Source organism: Panthera pardus, unplaced genomic scaffold, assembly GCF_024362965.1.
Source record: "Panthera pardus isolate Hobbes unplaced genomic scaffold, ASM2436296v1 HiC_scaffold_27, whole genome shotgun sequence".
Taxonomy (NCBI): Eukaryota; Metazoa; Chordata; class Mammalia; order Carnivora; family Felidae; genus Panthera; species Panthera pardus.
In genome coordinates, this window is record NW_026526843.1 from 117,426,446 (window position 1) to 117,450,147 (window position 23,702).

Sequence of the window (23,702 nt, forward strand, 5' to 3'; positions counted from 1 at the left end):
CACAGTGCCTGAAACATAATGAGCACTTAGTAATATTTGCCCAGTGAATAAATGCACTGAGTCCCTCCCAATTAGCAGTCAGTGGGCGGGGCCGTACTTGGCGGGATTTGGAGGAAAATCTTAGCTTCTCCTGCTCAGTAGGAAAGCGCTCTTAAGCAACTTCCCCTGCCCTTCTAGGTCTCAGTCTCCTCATCTGCAAAGTGGGGAGAATAATAGTTGCACCTTCACGGAGCAGCTGTAAAGATCAAACGAGATGAAGAACACAGAATGCTCAGCAAAGTGGCCAAGATGCCCTCAATAATCATTAACGTTGGTTAGTACCAAGAATAAAGGAACCACGGTTTCCTGTGCTTTTATGTTGTGCCAGGGGAAGGAGGTACACCATCTCATTTCATCCCCTCGACAATGTCCGTGGAGTAGGGCTTTTTGCTTCCGTGTCACAGGAGAGGAAACGGGGCTTTAGAGATGTCAAGCGACCTGCCCACAACAATGTGGGAATCATGAGGACCCAAAGCCCAGGCTCTCTCCATCACAACACACTGGCTTCTTTACAAAACTCCCCAAACTTCACTGCCTTCCATAAACTCAGAGGATGTGAAGGTGATCTCCTTCAGCTTTACAAAGCTCCTTTTGTGTGATATTGACCATGTTCACTGAGCTAGGTGGCAACATCCCACTTTCCGGAGTTTTTACCTAACGTATAATGTACCGTGGCCAACACATTCAGAAGGTTATCAAATCTTTGGTCCCATATTGTACCGTTGCCTGAAAGTCAAAGTTGCAAATGTGAGATTTACTAGAAAAGAGAGATGCCTGTATTCAACTGTAACTTTGTGCCCACCCTGTTTTATCTACTGGGTTCTAAGTTTCTTTTCTGGTAATACCCGACCCAGGGCTCCTAGCAAGTGTAGTATGGATGCCCCCGAGCAAACCTACTGCCATACTGCCTGGGAGCAGTCAAGTTGACTTGCCTAGATCCAGTTTTCATGCCGTCTCAATTTTTAGGATGCAAAAAAGTCCCCCCTCCCCCGAGTGCTATGAAACGCACATTGATTTCATAGTAACAAAGGGATTTAATAAAGCCTCAAATTTCCTGTTAAAGCTTATCCAACATCCATCTAATGCTTAACAAGATTTAGCAAATTAAATTTAACAATGTTTTGAGAGTCAAAACAAAAAATTGTAAAGGAAAGGAGGCTAGGTGATTATAATCTTTCCTTTCTTTCTTCCTTTCTTTCTCTCAGCCATTGAGTTTAATATTTCTCGTCTCCTTTTTTTTAGCAATATTTGTTGGTACAATGACATGTGGGCTCTGTTGTAACTTTTACTGATAATCACATGCTACGTCAGCTTGATGGAGTGTTGCGGGCTTCACAAAACCAAATCACAACAATTACAAGGGTCTGGAGGCTCATAAAGGCAGGGAGGCAGGGCTACTGGTGATGGCAGTGTTGGGAAGTGTTGGGAAGCCATTGTGCCCATTTCCTTGGACGCTTTGCTAATAGCCACCGCATCGGGTAGCAAAGTGATAGTCCCTGGACTCTCACTGAATGGTGTTTTTCTTTTCTTTTTTCCCTTTTTAAAAATTGTTTAAATGTTTATTTATTTTTGAAGGAGATAGAGACAGAATATGAGCAGGGGAGCGGCAGAGAGAGAGGGAGACACAGAATCTGAAGCGGGCTCCAGGCTCTGAGCCATCAGCACAGAGCCCGACGCGGAGCTCAAACTCACAAACTGAGATCATGACCTGAGCCGAAGTCAGACGCTTAACCGACTGAGCCACCCAGGTGCCCCGAAAGATGTTTTTCTTCAGAAAAAAACTCATAAGAAAATTTTGACCTGCTGATGACATAATTTGTAATAATATTTAATTTAAATAAATTAAAATTAAAATTAAATTAAATTAAATAATTTAAGCTTAGCACTAAATGTACTTTTTAAATGTCACAATTAAGTAGAAGAACTACAGTAGAAATGGTTAGGAAAGACTCTGTGACCACTCCAGAAAGTGAGGTGGCAGATGGGAAGGTTACCGTGCCCAGTGGACAAGGTGCCAGGTGGAGAAAGGGGGCGGGCGAAATATTTCACTAGGCACTGGTTTGAAAGCATTCTGTTTACATTTTCTTTTCCCATAAGACTAGCACCATGTGCTTCTGGTACAACTGGTCTTTCAACAAAAGTTATATTGCAACAGCTCCCCAAAATACATTTAAGAGATGTTTTGGCGATAGATTTGTTTTAGTGGCTTATGTTAGGATAAATCTCATTCCCGTTCCTCGGACCTCGGAGATGAAATAAACCTGGCATTTAGTCTGTATGTACTGATTTTAAAAGAAAATTTTAACATTTTTAACATTTTTTTAATATTTTTTTTTTTTGAGAGAGAAAGAGCACAAGCAGGGGAAGGACAGAAGTGGGGAGAGAGAGAGAGAGAGAGAGAGAGAGAGAGAGAGAGAGAGAGAGAGAATCTCAAGCAGGCTCCACACTCAGCAGAGCCCAACACAGGACTCAATCCCACGACCCTGGGATCATGACCTGAGCCTATATTAAGAGTCAGACGTCTAACAAAGTGAGCCACTCAGGCACCCCTAATGAGTTCATTTTTAAGTAATCTCTATACCCGACGTGGGGCTGGAACGCACAACCCCAAGTTCAAGAGTCTCACATTGTGTGGACTGAGCCAACCAGGCTCCCTGAAAAAGGAACTACTTTGAACGCACCAAAAGGAAAGAAGAAATCATTACGGGCAAAGCTTATCTTATTTTAAACTGTCTTCTTCTCTTCTCCTTTCTTCTCCTTCTTACCCCCTCTCTCTCCCTTCTTCCCTCCAAGGTGAGCATGGTTGGGGTATTTGGTATAGGATGTAATAAAGGAATTTTAAGTAATTGCTTTTAGGCGGCTTTCTCAAAGCGTTATTCCAGATGTCCACACGCAGCGGGCCCCGTGTTCACATAAATTAAAGGAATACTTGAAAAAAGTTATACAGGTATCTTGATACAGGACATGTCAGAGGCTTTATGATGGCAAATTTCCTTGGTCTCCTGACATTCTTAATGGGAATCGTCTCAAGGAAACATTCTTTCGAAGCTGCCGCGTTTGGCAAAACTTGTGAGGCAACTGTTTCTACCCCTCAGAGGTCTCTTCTCTCATATTCAGTCTAGACACAGAGGGTACCGGATCATTGTGCCTAAAATAGAGATGTAGTTATCGCTAAGCAAGCACATCGCTTTGCAACAGTGGTAGTTCCTAATATATAATCGCATATATAGAGGGTTATTTATTTTAGTTAGAATGAGTGTGTCACATTTCTAACTCTCAGAAAAGGGAAAATCCAGATTTGATAGTACACGTGCACATATAACATTTAATATTATGTCAAGCGTTAGCAATGATTTTTATGCTGTTCTCTGCAAAGTTAACATTCTGGAGGCACTATTGTCTTTGTGAACTTCTTTGTAGGATACTTACATTCAACAGTTGAAACTGGTGAAAGCCAGAAAGGAGAATATAATTAACAAGTGGAATGTGAAATGGTGTAGCATCTTTTGGAAAAATAGTTGAGAAGTCACGGACCCAGGCATCAGAGTCCTTGTGGAATCATTTATTGACTCAACAGCTATTGATGAGAATTTTCCGTATGCCAGGCACCGGTCTAGGTGGCAGAGATAGAACCCTCAACAGAGAAAGAGAAAGAAGATGGCTGTCCTTGTGAAAGTTACATCTTGAGGAAGGCAATGTTGACGGGTAGACAATATAAAAATAAACGTATATGCTCTGTAGCAGTTAGAAGGTGGTCAGTGCAATGAAAAAGTTTAAAAGGAAGGGGTTTGGGGGAGGCTGCAGTTTTAAACATGGAGGTCAGGGGAGGCCTCACAGAAAGGAGACAATCGAGAAGATCTGAAGGAAAGTGGGAGACGGGGCAGATGTCTGGGGAAAGAGGGTTGCAAGTATCCCTTGCTGAATCTATTACTTTGGGCAGGTTACGTCTCCTACCTGAATCTTCTTCTTTAAAATGAGAACAAAGTGGGCACCTGGGTGGCTCAGTCAGTTAAGCATCCAACTTCAGCTTGGGTCATGATCTCGTGGTCTGTGAGTTCGAGCCCCGCATCGGGCTGTGTGTCTCCCTCTCTCTCCCTCTGCCCCTCCCCCATTCGTGCTCTGTCTCTCTCTCAAAAATAAACATTAAAAAATATTTTTTAAAAAAGATTCTCTCTCTCTCACTCTGTCTCCCGCCCTGCCCCCCGCCCCCGCTTGCTCTCTTCTCTCTCTCTCTAAAATAAATTTAAAAATGAAAACAAATTAAAATGAGAACAAATTGTACCAAAGATTGTGTTTATTCTGGGTGATCCAGTGAGGTAGGATCCGTGAAAGCGTTCCATAATCTGTATTACCATTACCATTACCATTATACCATCATATTACTATTACGCTAATTACTGCTATGGTGCTGATCAGGACTCTCCACCCTGCCGGGGTTGCCCCTTAGGATCTAGGGGAGTTGGGCTAAAATCAGGATGTGCTAAAGAATCTGAAGTTCACCTTCCCTGCCGCCCTCATAGCCTCCAATACCCGGCTATCTCTCTCCCTGGCCCAACCTTCAGAGTGCTTTCGTTGCATAAGTTGGGAAGATCCTGAAGCATTTTCAGGGTAAGCAGATGGACAGAATCTCTGGAGATATGATTCACCCTGATGGCACTCTCCCTCAGAGTCATTAGTCTCTTCTCTTCACTGACAGGAGAAATGGTCCCAAGGTGAAGGGTGACACTGGTTTGAGGCTCATCAGGGCTATGGCAGGAGAAAAGGCTGAGCTGGAAAGGTTGTGGTGTCCTGATATTCTCTTCTTTTCTGCTTAGTGAGCTAAACTGTGCACAAGTAAGTGCTCTGATAGAGGGAATTCTGAAGACCGCAATCGCCAATAACTGTTTACACATTAACTATTCAGTCCGTCCTTCCTTCCTTCCTTCCTTCCATCCCTCCTTTCTCTTCCCTTCCTTTCCCTACCATTCCCTTTCCTTCTTTTTCTCTTTTCTTCCTTCCCACCCTGTATGTTAAGCTTGGCCCTGGGCCCTAGGGATACGTACGTAAGACCTTATTACCCTTGTGCCTTCCAATCTAGAGGCAGAGACGGCCCCATATGTACTCATAGTCTAATGTGAGTAGTACAGCTAGAGGGAGATGTCCCCAGAGGTGGGTGTTTAACATGGCAAGAAGAAAAGTGAACTTGTCGGTGGGAAAAAGGAGCAGGAGTTCCAGAGAAGGCAATATCATACCTGAGACTGAAAGGGCAGGTTTCCCCGGAAAGAAGGACAAATGTGAGGTAGGGAGCAGGTAGTTCTTTTCTTCAAGGCGGAAGGGTAAGCCGAGGTTTAAAGGTAAAAGTCAGTGTGAGACGTAACATGTTCACACATATGCACATGCACACACACTGGAAGGAGGTAAGAACACACTATGAGCACTTTGGTGTCATCTCAGTGGAAATAAACACGGGGCACCTGGGTGGCTCAGTCGGTTAAGCGTCTGACCCTTGGTTTCGACTCAGGTCATGATCTCATGATTCATGAGTTCGCACGCTAACAGCATGGAGCCTGGCTTGGGATTCTCTCTCCCGCTGACTCTCTGCCCCTCTTCTGCTTGTGCTGTCTCTGTCTCTCTCAAAATAAGGAAATAAACTTGAAAAAAAAATTAAAATCGGGGTTGCCTGGGTGGCTCAGTCAGTTAAGCATTGGACTTCAACTCAAGTCATGATCTCACGGTTTACGAGTTCGAGCCCTACATCGGGCTCACTGCTGTCAACACAGAGCCCGCTTTGGATCCTCTGTCGCCCTCTCTCTCTGCTTCTCCCCTGCACGCGCATGCCTGTGTGTGCTCTCTCTCTCTCTCCCTCTCTCTCCGTCTCAAAAAAAAATAACATTAAAAGCATTTTTTTTTATTAAAATGAAGAGAAACAAACACAAGTCGCATCGGTTTTCATGCTAGGGATAATGCATATTTGAAAACACTAAGCTCTCCACAAATTATTCAGAGTCTTGGAATCTTAAAACAAGGTACAGTACATTATTTGTCAAAATGATCATCAATCTCTATCCATAATCTAATAGAACACCCTCATCCCAATTTTGCCGTATGTAAAAGAAAATGTTCACTGTCATCTAGGAAAAAAAAAAGTCGATCTTACATAGGCCAGAGTTCCTCAGTGAAGACTACTGTGTCGTTTCCCCTTTACTCAGTTTCCCTTTGAAAAGTGGAAAGACAAAGAATGCGTGTTAGTGGATTAGGTCCAAATCTGTCTAAAGTTTTGACAAGTCTGATTGCGGATTTGAGTCTTCTGAGGTTTTGACCTCATGATGCTACCAAACCGAACCAAAGTTTGGCCTGGGTTTTCATTTAAGGCAAATGGGGGACCGTGGGAGTGTTTCTTGGCATTTCGAAGCCCCTCTGTCTTCATTTTTTATAAAACAGCTTTATTGAGATATAATTTACATCCACAAAATGCACGCATTTTAGGTGTACAATTCAATAAGTTTAGGAAATTTACAGACCAGCTAATCTACCTTCTGTTTCTGTGAATTTGCCTTTTGTGGACATTTCCTATCCATGCAATCATACAATGTATGATCCTTTGTAGCTGGCTTCTTTCACTTAGAATAATGTTTTCAACGTTCATCGTGTTGTGTATTTCAGCAGTTCGCTCCTTTTCATTACTGAAGAATCTTCCATTGCATAGTTAGACGACATTTTATTTGTCTCTTCACAAGTTGATGGACATTTAGGTTGTTTCTACTCTTTGGTCTTTCTTAATTTTCTTAAGTTTATTTATTTAATCTCCACACCCAATGTGGAGCTCGAACCCATGACCCCGAGATCAAGAGTCACATGCTCCCCCAACTGAGCTAACCAGGTGCTCCTGGTCTTTCTTATTTTTAAAATGAGAAAACTGTATTGGAAGAGAGTATTCAAAGCGCCTCTAAAATTCTTAGGCCACATCTAATTTTGTTTTGTGAATTGTCCATCACCTTTATTTTGCATTGCAAAAAGGATGTATTAAACATTGCCTTTGATGGCTAAAAAACTGACTCTAGATATAATGAATTTATGGTTATATCCTTATGTTTTGTTGTAACTTAGACCATATATGGTGGGAGCTAAGTATCACATTTAATTGTGTGGCTATTGCAAACCATACCGTTGCAGCAAGAAATAGCGATAATACTTAAAGACTAAAGGTGCTGATGTGATTTTGGGTTACTTTTCCTTCCCGAATCCCAGTGTACTTTGTGCTTGCTCCGGGAATCCTGTTGTAGTGATAAGTTTCCAACTAAAATACACTTGTACTACCAAGTTTTGTGTTGTTTGTCGTACTCGTCAGCTTGGGCTGCCATAATAAAATACCACAGACTGGGTGACTTAAACAGCAGAAATTTCCTTTCTCACAGTCCTGGAAGCAGGGAAGTCTAAGATCGAGATGCCGGCAGATTTGGTTTCGAGGGAAGGCTCTCTTCCTGATGTATAGACTTCTGCCTTCTCATTGTGGCCTGACGAGGCCTCTCTTCAGTGCATGGATGGATAGATAGATAGATAGATAGATAGAGGGATGGATAGCTAGATAGATACAGGGATGTATGGATGGATGGATGGATAGATAGATAGATAGATAGATAAATAGATAGATAGATAGAAGTCCAAGTGAGAGAGCAAGCGCTTTCTGGTGTCTCTTTATAAGGACACTAACCCTATCCAGTCATCCCCCTACCTTACGACCTCAGTTTACCTTAATTACTTCCATAAAAGTCCTATCTCCAAATACAGTCACATTAGGGATCAGGGCTTCAATATATGAATTTGGAGGAGACAAAAACATTCAGTCCCTAACATTCATTAGTTGAAGAAAACACTAAACTGCCCATTAAGGGTGCCCGGCTGGCTCAGTCGGTAGAGCATGTGACCCTTGATCTTGCGATGGTGAGTTCAAGCCCCATGTTGGGGGTAGAGTTTACTTGAAAACAAAAAAAACTCTAGAAGAGTAAACTGATAGAATTTTTGACAACTAGCAACGAACTTTCCTGGTGGCTTAATGAATGTTGGGAGAGAATTTGTATTGTTGCAAACTTGAATTTGCCTTCCAAAAACACAGTGGTATTTATTCAACTTAGTCACGGATTCTGAAAACAGTGTACAATGAAAGACAAATAAGCAAGATAACTAAAATAGTTCTTGATGTATGTGTGATTTAAATCATTTCAAAGAACTTTTCATATGGGTCTTCTTCGCTTTAAATAATAAAACTATGCATTGAACTCAGTTTGAAGAAAATGTATCTTTCTGAACAGATTCTCCACAATTTTTGGAGACATACCACAATAAACATTCTTTTCAGAAAAACGATTTCAACTTAGGATTCTTGACAGCTTCATTTTCAGGCCGTCAGCTAAGATGAAAATTGAGCTGCCCGGAGAGAGTTGGCAAAGTAGTTTACTTGCTGTAATTAAAAAGGGGAAATTTCTAAACCACAGTCGTCTTCAATGCTAATGCGAACAACCAAATGTTATTTCCAGTGGATTTTTTTTTTATTTCCTCATTCTTGGCAAGTTGGTACAGCTTTGTGCAGTTGGGAATCAGAAAGTTTTTCCCTGAGATAGAAATGCTCTTTGTGTTAAACACGTAGAGGTATAATTATCCTACACATTCACCGCACACGTTCAGTGCCGAAACCCAAGTTCAATAACTGCAAATTTGAACACTTAGCTTTACACCTTTAAAAAAATCATAGCAACTACATACTTCTGGCAGAATATTTCATGTGGTCAATGTTATTTACTTACACAATTGGAAAATGACTTGATTGCAACCATGTTGAAAATCTTTGCAAGGGTATGAACTTTTCTTTCATTGGATTTTTCTTTATGGGAATAGGTAACTTCATTTTGCGATTTTATTGGGTTCTGCTCAATGACACAATCCGGCCTAGGAGACATACTGGACAGATCTTGACGCAGAAAAAAAAAATGCAAGGATTTAGATTACAGATCCTTAGATGAACTGCTGTAATAAACAATCAACGTCCATTGGACTACAGTGCTAAAGTTAGTACATCACTTGGGTATTGGGCACACAAATAAGTAAGTCATTGATAACTTCCAGATGTTTCACTCTTTTGGCTGCTGCCGTATCTCCTCCACTTTCCCCTTCTTCTTCTTTAAATGCAACAGTTTAAATTCTGAACTCCCCAAAGAAACTTTTCCAAGGGCTTCATTTCTAATGGACCAATCATGAAATGGCATCATTGTGTACTCGGGAAGAGACAATGGGGGCTGCAGGGGAAGCTGGGAAACTGGGGGAGGCCCGCTCCCTATTTTGTCCACCTAAGCATGCTAACGGGGTGTTTGGGCAGACTTTGGCCACTGCCTATTGTGTATATGTCAAAGTCTTACGCGAAGACGAAGATGCCTTGTGAATGGCTTCGCCATTTTTGCATGTCTCCATGGGTCCTATTTACCAGGCTTGAGATGTACGTGCAAGTAAAATCCTAACTCTGTTCTGGCTGAGATGGGAGGCCTGAGGAGGGATAACACTTTGGCACTAATGGGATTCACACTTTGTTAGAAAATAGCTTTGCTGCTCTAACCTTTGCTTGCATCAACAGCGGCTGCTTTAGAGCGAGTATTTGCTTTTCTTCTTGCCTGTGAGGTTACATTAATTTCTTTTTCCAGCTTAACGGTCTGCCTGTTCTGGATTTTACGTTTAAAAAAAAAAAACCAAAGAGTTTCCAGCACTGCATTCTCAATGATTTGTGTTCAGGCTTGCAAATCACTCTTTAGCTGTCTAAAGAAATGATTTTTTTGTCTTTGGAATTTCAAAGAAGTTTGTTTGTAGATGGCATTAAAAATAGAAGGCTAACGTCTACAGATTCATTTTTCCTCATTGATGGTGGGAGAGAACATTCCCGGTGCATGTGTAGACTTCGCATTATCACAGAGCATCCGTGACCTGGGTTTTCTTTTTTGTTTTTCTAATCGTTTAGTCAAAAATATTGATTCTCCTTTAATTCTCTCCATCCAAGGCAAATCCCGTTCTTTCCTTAAGAGAGCTCAAAGCTGCCTCCCTTCCTCGGTTATTTGAAATCCCACTTTCTTCAATGTAAAGAACTTCTGACAATTTTCGTTTTACCCCACTTCCCATACTCATGTTTTCCACAGTCCCTGATATATAAAATACGTCAAGTATAAGGAAAATTATAACAGTTTTTGCTGCATAAATTTACCTTTCAACTGCATTACAGTAAAACTTCACTGAAGCAGCAAGCTAGCCACTTTACCTAATCTACGGACAAGTGTCTCTCTAAAAACCGCGTGATGTTGGGTGAAAAGAGCCTGGCATGTTCTGAAACATATTCCAGGAGTATATTCGTGGCCATCAGACTTAAAGGCTCTGTGATGTCCAGAAAGCTATTTTGCCTCACAGAGACTGAGTGTCGTACTCAGAGGTAACCGCTCTGGGCAAAGACCAGCCACACCTATCAAAACAGGGCTGCGGAAAACAAATGACAGGTCCAGTGTGAGCCTCCGAGCTTAAGTCACGGGGCCAAGCTCCAAGCGCCAGCCTTCCATTTGCAATGGAGCCGCTTCTCAAAAGGGCAGCTCTTTGTAGACCGTGAGAAGGCAAATATATGGGGGAAACCAGTGGAGGGATGAGGGTTGTTTCAGTAAGGCTTCTTTATGCAGATTTCAGTCAGTTTCCAGTGATCAGAGTTGTCGCCTCCTCGTGACACGGGAACGTGGAGGGGGGACCCCTTCCTAAAGGGAAATTTATGGCCTGCCGTAAGGCAGATAGAGGAAGGTAGAGAGCTTTCTCTGTGTCTGCTGCTTCTCAGTTGCCTTCAGCTCAAAATAATCTTTATGCCACAGTGGCATATTTGGGGAGACTTCACATTCTGATCCCCTTTGATGGGTATATGCTGGTAGAAGTGGAAAGTGGGGACGCTGAGGATGTCGGTCCCCTCAGTAGTGAATGGCACCCCGATACCCTTTCGGAATCACATCTAGTTCAATATTCAAAATAGCATCCTCGTACCAATTCAGTGTACCTTACTATTAAATGTGTCCGCTCCGCCCAGAATTGTACACCTGTCAGGACATAAGCTGTGCGTTTAAACGAGGTCTGGTTTTGAAAAACCAAGATGGGCCATTGTTTACGTGTTGTTTCATTCAAGGTGAACAGGAATCAGTGTCACGAGGCTCTCTCATTTCTCTGCCTGTTTTGGATGGGGGCACGGGATGGGGGCAGGACTCCCCACGTCAGAATGCCAACGTGTGACCAGAGCCTCCCCCGGAAATGGTCTTCCAGACAGAGGCTGGGATCTCAGCCTGCCCGAGAGGGTCACGCCTCAGTGGAAAATGGGCTCGGTCCATCGTTGTCCAACTTATTAGGAACGTTTCAGAAAGACACGCATCACAGGTATGCACCATAGAGCATAGGAGTAAGAAACAGCTGGGAACACCCACAGCGATGCTTTGAAGCCGGTGTCCCTACCGATGCTGTATTTGAAGGGATGACTTCAGTGGTTCTCAAGAGGAGGACGAAGGCAAAGTCTGGACTCGGGTGTGGGTGCCGCTGCTAGCATCTGATGAGTAGAGTCCGAGGATCCCGCTAAACGTTTTGTACTGCGCCGGACAGGCCCCCACAGCAGAGAATGATCCGGCCCCAGAGGTCGTTAGTGCCACGATGGTGAAAACCTGCTTTACATCACGGGGCACCACATGTCAGCGTGCAGCCACGCCCTGCCTCCCAACCTCGGCTCCGAAAACAAACCACCGCCACGGGACACCCGCAGACACCATGCCAGATATTTAGAAGGAGACCAAAGCCTTCCATCAATTCGCAGGAGTCTTACGGGTTTTTAAACAAACACACTGCATCATCAGTAAAGATATTCGAGCTTTTCTTTTTTTTATTAGACTCCAACTGGATTCTTTTTATGGAGAAAAAAAAGTCATCAGTGATGAGTGGACGCAGGCAGTCCTGTATAAATCGTCCCCCCCCCCCCCCCTGCCCCGGTCTCCTGATTTTGAGAGCTCCCGCCGAAGAGAGACAATTCTCATCCCCCGATTCCCCTGCTCCAAGTTTCTTCGGGTTTCTCTCTGGGTTTCTTTTGGTTTTGTTTCGGCCGTAATTTGAGTTTAGGGAATGTCCCCTGAGGCAGTCTGGGATCCAGTCCTTTGAATGTTGATCCTTGGATGGATCAGTAAAGAGCCATTAAGGGCTGGCAGTGGTGTCCCTTTGTAGAAGAAAGTCAGCATTTTCTCCTGCTGTGAGGAGCCCTGTTAATCCATTGTTTCTATTTCTTGGAGGAAGTAGCAGATTTTTGTAACTGAAAAGCAAAACCACCTGGTAGATTTCTTTTACAAATAGGATGAATGGTACCGGGAGCCGGGAGATATCCCTGCCCCCTGTTCCTTGAAATGGACGGAGGTGTAGCGAACGTCCAAGAAAGTAAAGGTACAAGAGAATTGATCTGCTGATGACGTCTCAAAAAAACGGTTTTCCAAAGATCACTTGGGTTGATTATGGAGAAAGCCCAGCCTTCGGTTTGCCCCAGGCAGCGCAGTTTTGAGCCGCGCTGTACATGGGTGAAATTGTTGCTGGCGATTTCTTAGTCAGTGTGATTTTTGGATACGACACTGTCCTACAAACAAGTCCCACCCTAGCTTGCCAGGCCCTCGCTGGTCTAGAGCAGCACCATCCAATAGAAGTGTAATGCCAGACACACACGTAATTAGCATTTTTCAGGTAGCAAAATTATTAATGAATTAATTAGTTTTCAAAAATTGATTGTAATACGGGCACCTGGGTGGCTCAGTCGGTTAAGCGCCCAGCGTCAGCTCGGGTCGTGACTCGCGGTTCGTGAGTTCGAGTCCCGCATCCGGCTCTGCGCTGCAGTGTGAATCACGCTGCAAGTGTGAATCCTGCTTGGGATTTTTTCTCTCTGTCTCTCTCTCTGCCCCTTCCCCCCATCTTTGTCTCTCTCTCTCTCTCAAAATAAATAAAACCTTTAAAAAATTGATTTCAACAATGTATTTGCTTTAACCCGACATCCAAGTTAGTATCATTTCAACATACAAGCAGTCTTTTAAAAATTATGAATGAGATATTTTACATTCTTTTCTCATACTAAGTTTTTGCACTCTGGTGTGTATTTTTCCATCTACAGCACCCCTCAGACTTGCTACATTCAAGATGATCAGTCCTCACACGGAGCTGGTGGCTTTCATATCTGACAGCACAGCCTAGCCCCTGCATATTTTTCTAACCCTATTTTGTCACCCTCCTTTCTACAACTCACATTTCAGCCCTGGTGAGCTTTCACCTCTGTCGCCCCGAGTGTTGTTCTCTCTTAGTTCTTGGTCTTTGTACAGGACTCTCTCCCTGGACCGCTCTCCACCATCCCTCCCACCCTACCTGGTTAATTCCTATTTATTCTTCATGGAAGTTGGTTCTTCTAGAAAAAAAAAAAAACTGTTGGGAAGGAAAAGCCTTTCCTCTACGTTCTTAGGTTTAGAGATTGGGGGAGGGGGGCGGGGAGCTGCACATTTCAACGGACAGACAGATGAGCAAGAGAACAGGCAGAGTCCGCTGGCATGTGCAATGCCCTTAAGGCTTGGTGGTGGGAAGGCTTGGTGATGAGTAACTCCAAGGGGTGGTTAGAATTTGGGGCTTATACCTAACTTAGGGGAAACAGTGGGGAGAAAAGACTCCTGGGGGGGGGGTCTTTAGGCAAGCCAAATGGGCTTTTAGGAGAAAAAATGTTTATGATAATGGTTGCTTATGCAGGTACCAGTAACCTTTCTGTCTTCTCCATGACCATGAGGCTCCCCTGGAGGGGGGATTTCTGGTAGGTTTACCCTTGGTCTCTCTCCGAGGAGTAGAAGCCACTCGGAAGAGGGAATTTATGGCAGTCCTCATTGCCCAGAAGTTTCTGCTTTCAGTCAGATAAGGAAAGCGCCGAGAAAGACTTCCTTCCGCATCTGTTGAATCTCAGATGTCTTCAGCTTAAAATAATCTTTCTCCCGAGTCTGGAGTTCCAAGGGGATGCTCACAAAACCATAGAAGTTAGATTTTGCTGCGCCGTGCTAGAATGCCACTTGTACCTCTCATTCTGTAGTTCTTGTGCACTGTATTATTCCCTCAAGTTGAGGGGTTTTCCCCCAAATCGACTAAAACCCCTGGAAAGCAGGGACACCATTCATTTCCTATACGTCAGTATCAACTCATCATCTAGGACAGTGGACCGGCACACAAGAGACACTTGATACGGATTTGTGGAATGAATCAACCAAACGCAAATACTCTTGGAGGAGAGGACAAGTATATTTTTCTTCTACCTTTCTATGTCCACTAGTGGCTGGGGCCTCTGTAACAAAAGACAGAGTAACAAGAGAATAGCATACATTTAATATAAATTTCACGTGACCCAAGAGACTCCATAAAGAAACGAAGACCCAAAGAAATGGTTACACCTGAGTGTTCTTATGGTACGTTTGATGAGCAGCTACACATACTGTTCAGCGATAAAAACCAATGGAGTCATGATCCATGTTACTACATGGATGATGTTCAAAAAGAGTGTGCTGTGTGATTCCATTGGTATTAACTGTCCAGAAAAGACAGATCTATAGAAACAGGAAGGAGTGGCCCGGGCCCGAGGAGAGGAACAGGGAGAAACTGCAAACTGGCACAGAGGTCTTGTTTGGATGATGGAAAGGTTCTAAAACTGACTTGTGGTGACGGATACAGAACTTGGTGAATTTACTAAAAGTCATTCAAAGTGGATAAATTTTATGATCTGTAAATGATCTCTCAATAGAGTTGTTAAAGATGAAAAATCATGACACTTTAAAAAAGACACGATGCGGGGTGCCTGGGTGGCTCAGTTGGTTGAGCAGCTGACTCTCGATTTCGGCTCAGGCCATGAGTTCACAGTTCCTGAGATCGAGCCCCGGGTCAGGCTCTGGGCTGACAGCAGGAAGTCGACTTGGGATTCTCTCTCTCCCTCTCTCTCTCTTGCCCTCCCACACTCACACATGCTCTCTCTCTCTCTCTCTAAGTAAACAAATAAACATTAAACAATATAGACATGAACATAAAACAGAATTCATTTCTGTACAAAGATTTATTCGACAAAGGTTTATTGAGTGTCTATTAGGTGCCCGTGGTATTTCTACTGGATGGCATCATATTTGCTCTTCTGTCAACTCAGCATTCACTGGCATTGGAATGTCCTTTCATGCCAATAAACATAGATCTGCTATATCCTTCTAATGCCTGCATAATTAAGAAAGATTATACTTCCCAAAATAGGGACAGCACCCTTTTTATTCACCCCCCCACCCGCGTCACTTTCTGAACCTTGTCATGCCCCACCAAGAGGAAGGATCTATGTCCCCTTACCCTGAACCTGGGTGCAGCTTTATGACTGCCTCAATCCACTAGAAGTGACACCATACGACTTCCAAGAGAGATCACAAAAGTTGATGGTTTTGGGGCGCCTGGGGGGCTCAGTCAGTTGAGCTTCTGACTTCAGCTCAGGTCATGATCTCACAGCTTGTGAGTTCAAGCCCCGCGTCGGGCTCTGTGCTGACAGCTCGGAGCCCGGAGCCTGCTTTGGATTCTGTGTCTCCTTCTCTCTCTGCCCCTCCCCTGCTCATGCTCTGTCCCTCTTTCTCAAAAATGAATACATGTTAACAAAATAAAATAAAATAAATAAAAGTGATAGCTTCTGCTTACCTTGGGACACTCAGCCTTGGAAGCCAGCCACCACATTATGAGGAAGCCCGTGACACATGGGAGAGGCTGTGTGTAGCTGTTCTAGCCAGCAGCCCCCAGCTAAGGTCTCAGGCAACAGCCAGCATCAACTGCCAACCATGTGAGAAGTGAGTCTTCAGATGACTCCAACCTCCAAGCCGCAGCAACCGATGCCAAATAGAACCGAGGCAGCTGTCCCCACTGAGCCCTTCCAAAAACATAGATTTGTGAGAAAGATGCATGCGGCTTGTTTCCTAAGTCAGTAAATTTCCAGGTAGTTTGTTGCACAGCAGTAGATACCGGGAATAGCAATGTTCCTTTGAATGACCGCACTACACCTTTTATAGCGGACTCCTTGCTTTTAGACGTTTCAGGCGTTACTAGTGTTTTGATGTTGTTGTTGTTGTTGTTGTTGCTTTCCTAATATAAACATCACACACGTGCACACACACATGCGTGCGTGTGTGTCTGTGTCTGGGTACGGGATGGTATGTGTAGCATTATTTCCTCAATATTATTCCCTAAAAGTAGTACAGGTCAAATGATATGCATATTTTAAGGGATTTTGATGCAAATCTGGGGCAATTCACTTTAATGCAGTTTAGAGGCTCACAGATATGTATGGTTTAGAAGTAGTTAAATTTAAAATACTTTGGGAGCGTCTGGGTACCTCAGTCAGTTAAGCGTCTGACTTCGGTTCAGGTCACGATCTCACGGTTCGTGAGTTCGAGCCCTGCGTCGGGCTCTGTGCTGACAGCTCGGAGCCTGGAGCCTGCTTCGGATTCCGTGTCTCCCTCTCTCTCTGCACGCCCCCCACTCGTGCTCTGTCTCTTCCTTTCTCTCAAAAACAAATAAGCATTAAAAAAATAAAATGCTTTGGCAAAATCAGTCACTAGAGATTTGATAACTGAAAAGGAAAGATCATTGAGTATAGGAAAAAAACTACTGATATTTCTATCGAAAAGAAATGCTGGCTTTTAAGTTAAAGGTAAATCGTTCAAATATTTAAATTAAGAAGAAAAAGTGATGATACAAACTTGAACTTTGAGGATCAGAGTTTCTTACTCAAGCCTGAGTATGTATTTGTCACATATAATCCCCAGATGGATTCCAGATACACTTAGTCACTTAATATACCACCCTTCATAGTAAGATAACTTTATTAGGTGGATTTTAATTGCTAGAACTGAAAGATATCTTCAAGTCTAGAAATTTCTAGACCTTTCTGAAGATTAAATAATTCTACTGCAGTGTGAAGACCGACCTTGTCTTGGGTAGGGCTTTACCTCTGAGTCAATATTGTCAGCTGACCAGCCACAATGGCTTGACTGGTTGGAGAGGACAGACAAGTGCTGAGAGTTACCATGTGACCAGAGCTGATATAATTATAACCTAAAAATGGAGAAAACCTTAAGTGGAGAAAAGTTTAAAGACAATGTTTTTTTTTTTTCTTTAAAAAAACATCCTTTTTTAATGTTTCTTTTTGAGACAGAGTGAGAGACAGAGTGTGAGCGGGGAGGGGCAGAGAGAGAGGGAGACACAGAATCCGAAGCAGGCTCCAGGCACTGAGCTGTCAGCACAGAGCCCGACGCGGGGCTCGAACCCACGAACTGTGAGATCATGACCTGAGCCAAAGTCGGACGCTCAACCGACTGAGCCACCCAGGAGCCCCTAAAGGCAACATTTTAATGTTAAGTTCTGCAAATTTATAGCGTCATGGCTATTCTGTTATTAATTGTCCTTACTAATTACGTATGTGTGTACCTGTCACCTTCCAATATAATAAGATTAATAATAATATCTTAGGTGGTATAGTAGTTTAGGGTTTACAAGGTGCTTCCATATTTGTTTTCCTTGTTTCATTTACGCTTCATAACAAGCCAAGGAGTCATCACTTTGTACATGATGAAAGCAAATCCAGGGAAGCTAAATGATCAGAGACAACTAGGACTTGAACACAAGTACTCGGACCTCAACTTACCATCTTTGATGGTTTCTACCGTAAACGTAGGGACGTCTACCGCACCTTCTTACGACTGTCTCTTGCGTTGTGCTAAAACTCATCACACAGATTAGGGAGCAGCAGCTTTTTTCTGTAAAAGGCCAGATAGTAAACATTTTTCACTCTGGAGGCCATGCGGTTCACCACTCAGCACAGGGACTCCGTTGCACCACCATGGCTCGAAAGCAGCCATGGACAATATGCGATGAATGGGCATGGCCGTGTTCTCATAAAACTTGATTTACAAAAATAAGCCAAGGATCCTTTTGGACGTCAGGCCTTGGTTTGCCAACCCCTGACATGAAAGAATGACACAGAGGAGTCTTATGTCCACTTCTTCCCTTTCCACCCCATTCACTCCCTCTCCCTATAAGAAACTATTTTTGTTAGATTCTCGGTCACCCTTCCAGATTTCCTTTTTTTGGCAAATATAGGCACATGCGTATATAGGCTTCTAGTCTTCCCACTGCACTTTCCTCATCGATCTCCGCCCATGCCTTTCTCCGCACCTTGTTTTGGTTACCTGGGCATTCGTCCAGAGGGGGGCTCGGAGATGGGACATCCCTTTCCGCAGTTGCATCAGTCTACTGCTGGGCATCTGTGTCGTTTCTGTGATTTTGCTTGAATGTGTGACATGTTAGGTTACGAGTCTGTGGATAGAAGGGTACAGGCATCTGTCAACTTACCACTTCCTGCCAAATTCCCTCCGTATTTGTGGCAGTATTTTGTACTTCCATCAGCAACCTGTGAGAGCACCTGTTTCCCCAGGGCCTCACCAATGGTGGTATGGGGCTGTGCCCTTGGATTTGGTCTACTCTGTCGGGCAAGAAACCATACCTTGGGATAGCTTTCATTTGCATTTTTGTTATTGCAAATGAGAAAGAACACCTTTCTGTATATTTCAGGATCAATTATACATCTCCTGTGTTGCATAACCGTTGCCCATTTTTCGTTTGGGTAGTAGGCTTTTCTCTTTTCAAAGGTTAGGCGCTTGTGAAACATGAAGGAGATTAGCCCTCTGTCCCAGCTCACCATTTCCTTTTTTTTTTTTTAATGTTTATTTATTTAGAGAGAGAGATAGACAGCAAGCAGGGCAAGGGCAGAGAGAGAGAGGGAGACAGAGAATCCCAAGCAGGCTCCACACTGTCAGCGCAGAGCCCGACCCAGGGCTCCAACTCACCGACCGTGAGATTGTGACCTGAGCTGAAACCAACACTTAACCGACTGAGCCACCCAGGCACCTCCCATCATTTCTTTTGACTTGGCTTATGCTATCTTTTTGCCATGTGAAAGTTTTTTATTTTTACGTAGATAGATTTATGGGTCATTCATCACTAGATAGATATCTTAAATAGATGTAGATGTGGATGTAGCTATAGATACCTTCTGGGTCCTTTCCTTTCCTTGTGCTAAACATCCAAAATGTAAGTGGGTGAAAAGGACAGAGGTGGTGATGAAAATCTTTAAGATATTAGGGCTTTTACTTGCAAGTAACTTTGTATTCGAAGTTCAAGTGGATTTCCCAAGTATTATCTTAAATGTTAAGATGGGTGGCACGGACTAGTGCAGAGAATAACTGAGACGCAGAAATGGGCAAAGAGGCCGAGGTTAATTCAAGAGCTATATGTCAGTAGATAATGAGGAGGAAAATGTGACATTCACTGAGTTCCAGTTAAATCTGAAAGTCTTTATACGGACACTTTATTTTTTTTAAGTGTATTTATTTATTTTGAGAGAGAGTGCCAGTGGGGAAGGGGCAGAGAGAGAGAGAGAGAGAGAGGTAGAGGGAGAGGATCCCAAGCAGGCTCAACACCACCAGTGCAGAGCCCGACGCGGGGCTCGAACTCACGGACCGCGAGATGATGACCTGAGTAGAGGTTGGACGCTTAACCGCCCGAGCCACCCGGGGGGGCCCCTGTACAGACACTTTGAATATGGTGGCAGTTGCTCGCGTGTAATTTTAATGCCAAATCTCTTAAATGGTGCACAACAGAAAGATAGTGGTGTCATCGTGCGAGGGTTTAATGCCGATATAAAAAGACAAGGAAAATGTCCCTTTTGTAGGTTTTACTATTCTGCTCTCAGGTACTAAACTCTTAGACTATTGAGTTCTGCGCTTTTGTTTTCTTCGGCCTGGATTCTCTGCCCACTACGTTTGGTACCCTGTCCTGCGTCCACAACCCCAGCAAAGCGGAATGGGAAAACTGAAGTCAGGCAGGACGGAGAAGTCATAGCATTTGCCGTGCGCCCCAGGTCCACGCTTGCCATGGAGATGTGGCATTGTCACCAAGCGGAGGCGGTTTTCTTTGGAGAGAGGGGAGTGTTAGGACGCGGTAGAGCTCGTGGTGTGAAGCAGATTCATTTTGTTTCAAAGGCCCAAATGGCACGCTGCCGAACAGAGACAGCAGCACAGCAGCGTTTCCTTAGAAATAATGACTCGGAGGCAAACAGCCCTCGTTGCAAAATGTAGAATCGGGCCATCTGCTTGTCTCCCCCTTGATTTATCTGTTCCGGGGCTTTAAATGATAGAAGCAAAAGGTAAGTCTTCTTTTCGAAACCTTGAGGGGAGAGGGGGGCATTCCACATTGATTCTGGCATGTGGGAAACACATATGAGGTATTTGTCTTCAGCGAGAGGGGGATTTGGATCCGGAAGGTGTGACTGTTGCTGTAAAATACAAGGGTGAAGCCTGTCCTCCGGGAAGATCAGGTAAACTGTAAATCTTAAAAAGGGTCGTGCCCTCGCCGCTCAGCGAGGCGCTTGTGTTTGCCGGGGTTCCCCCCCCACCCCCCCAAAAAAAAAGAACTCTTGCGAAAACGGCCCTGTTCGGGACCTCTGAGCGAGCGTGCAGATCCCCGTTGTCATGTTTAATGATGCGCCTTTTCTTCGCGCTCCAGTCTCTCTGCACTTCGGGGGCAAATGAGCCCCCGGACAAACCTTCCGGCCGATTTCTGCGCAACTTGGGTGCACCGGTTCTGTCCCGGGAGGGAGTGTCGGGAGGTGAAGGTTTAGGCTGAGCCACCTTTCCCATCCCTGGGAGATACCGCCCGGGGCGCGGAGGGTACCCAGGGTACCGGCAAGCTCAGAATGCTGGTCCCCACGCCTGGCCGGGGAGCCGGCCCGGCCCGGGGTTTGGTACCGCGTGTCCCGCGGCGGAGGAGCGCAGGGGGCCGGATGCCTCCGTGAGGATCCGCCTGGCAGGGATCAATGCCCGCAAACACCCTCCGCCCCCCCCCCCCTCCCTCCCGCTCCCCAGGAGAGGCGGTTCTGCACAAGTCATTCGGTGTGTGTGCCGGCTCTCCTTGCGAGGGGATTAGAGAATAGGAGAGTGCTTTGTGAGAAAGATCCTGAGAGGTTGCTGGGGAGAAACCAGGCAGAGGGAAGGAAGACTTCAGCTTTCTTGGTCCCCTCACCGAAGTGACTCTGAGACACCCAGGTCCCTGGCCTAGAGCGGCCGGGGGTGGGGGTTCTTTTCCTTCGTCTACCGTAGGAGAAACTGGTAAGGCTCATGTTGTTGTTGTTGTTTTCCTACTGCTCTGAGATGCTACTCTAGTTGCTTTATTAAAGTATCCGTGGTGGAAGGAAGGGAGATGGGTTGGCGATTCTGGGGACATCCTGCATTGTCTCTGCCTAACGCGTGAGAAAGGCGCCGTTTCCCCCGCACAAAGGGCTGGTAGCCATAGCGTCATTTTTACTTTTCCCAAACTTGATTAGCGTCACTTTGGAGCAACTGACTTAAACAAAGCATATGCGCACGCGGAAACCATACTCCATATACGAATGCACCTGGGTAATCGTATTTTTATATAGGATGATCATATTTTTAAAGGACTTCTATCTAAATTTGATTCATTTGGAGGTATAGCTGCATGGGGTGGGGGGGGGGGGATCGGGCCTTTCTGGAAAATCCCAAATCGCCTGTTTTCCTATGAGAATGCACGTTTCACCTAGGGCTGTGTAACTAGGACTGTGCAGACCCACACCACTGCTAATAAACCCAGTGGCCCCCAAAGTAAGTTCCAGACGGCGTGAGATAAGGGGAGAGGGGTCCCACTAAAATGAGGAAAATGGAATTTTGAGTTAGTCGTGTAGAAGTATGTATTCTCTACTTGGTACTCAGCCAGCGTCCTCATTGGAAACAAGAAATGAGGAAGCCACCCCAGAGTCAGAAAGTTTAGGTGCCACGTCTCCTTCAGCGTTTTCAAGGACTCAGCTTGCCACACGTTACCCGGCACGTGTTATTCCCAAATATTCCATTTTGTTGTTTTTAGAATGAATTTTGGTATTTGTGTGGATATATTATACATATATATGCACACACACACACACACACACACATACACGTATGTAAATACACACACTTTTGTTTTATATCTAGATATTTATATACATATTATCGATATCGATATCTATCTATCTGTACATACATCCTCTTATTGTACCTTGGGAAACTTAAGCAGGAATAGTTTAGAAATTTAGTTTGAGGCAAATTATTCTGCAAAGACTACCTAAGTCCTGAGTCGGACTAGGTATGGAGAAGATATGAGCAACAGACAGCTGCTGTCCCTGTGAGGGACAAATCCAGAAGCCTGTTCTCAGAGCTGAGAACGGAATTCCTGCGAACCCTGCCAGCCCCTCCCCCACCCCACAAGGAGTGGGTGGTCCTCCCTGCTGTTGTTGTCCCCCCCCCCAAGAAAGTTTGGACGCCGCCTCATGTAGCTGGCTCTCTGCGCTGTTGTTCCTTCTCATTAAAATAAAACCAGAAGCCACGCTCCATGCAAAGTTCTGATGGCAGGTGTTGAGTTTCTTAACTTAACGTATACCAAATCTTCCACTTACTATCATTCCAGTTGAATCTTTGCGTCACGAAAACAACGATCGAGTCAAATGATTCAACACCAAACACCAACCAGTTGCCCAGGTCTGCAGTTTTAACTTCAATTGAAATTAGGCCCAGAGAGCTTTTTCTACCTAATTCTGCAGTCTTCGATGACCTGATTATTAGAATATTCCAAAATTGAAAATGCGTGTCATTTATTTCGTTCGTAACAATCAACTCTCTTAAAAGGTATGTGGCTATTTACATAGCTTCTTTGCGCGCACGTGAACATGACCACTTGAAAAACACATACGCTCTTTCTTTACAATGAGTTCATCATTTGCCTGCCGGATGCTTTACCAAAAAAAAAGGGGGGGGGGGAGCCGATTCCCTTTCAATTTCAGTTTATTCTTCTACAACTGAAAATGTGAATTCAACCCAACAGTTTTATCTTTGCCTCTGGGAATTGCTTACGGAAGGCGGGCTGTTAATTTGGGGGTTCTGAGTGTGAAATAGCAGCTAATCAATTTATCTGCGGACTCCCGAGGACACCTGGGAGGTTTTCAAGTTCTGATCATTTCAGTCTCGAAGACTATTTACCTTCATAATATCCGAGTCTGAGAGCATCGGGTTTATTAGAATTGATTTTCTTTCCAGGTTGATCTTTTCAAATACCTCGGCGGGTTGTTTTTCACTACCGCCCTGTGAGATTTTCGTTCATCTGGCGTACATTTATTGAGTGCCCGGGTGTCACTGGAGTGGCCCACGTTTGCTGTTAGAGATGAAAACTCTATTTTGGTGCAGTTCCTCACAGAGACAGCCAAGGCTAGAAGGGAAAAGACCAACCTTTGCCGTTCTCACAGTTGCCGGTGTGGTTTCGGCACTAACAGAAAATGCTCATTCTTCTGAATTATTGATACATTAAAGTCTATTACTGGCTACTTAGAACCTGGGAGTTGGGTTCATCCGTAATCCTCTCACACTGCACAAGACCTGCTGTGCGTTAGTCTCATCGCTGGGCATTTAAATAATTCAAAAATAAGATTTCTCATGAATTAATTTGGCCTTTGTACAAGTTCGGAAAAT

At 44.3% G+C, this 23,702-nt stretch overlaps 1 protein-coding gene across 4 annotated transcripts in view; it reads left to right on the forward strand.

The window, feature by feature from the left end:
* Nucleotides 1-23,702, forward strand: part of MID1 (midline 1) — a 547,050-nt gene that overhangs the window by 328,431 nt on the left and 194,917 nt on the right. The window contains exon 1 of one of the 4 annotated variants that reach the window (XM_053891845.1): nt 19,837-20,335. The exons of 2 other annotated variants lie outside the window; for them this stretch is intronic. The gene's annotated coding sequence lies outside the window, so the exon portion shown is untranslated. Of the gene's footprint in view, nt 1-19,836; nt 20,336-21,178; nt 21,297-23,702 lie in introns of those variants that run through there. One more of the 4 variants, XM_053891846.1, reaches the window with a different exon arrangement.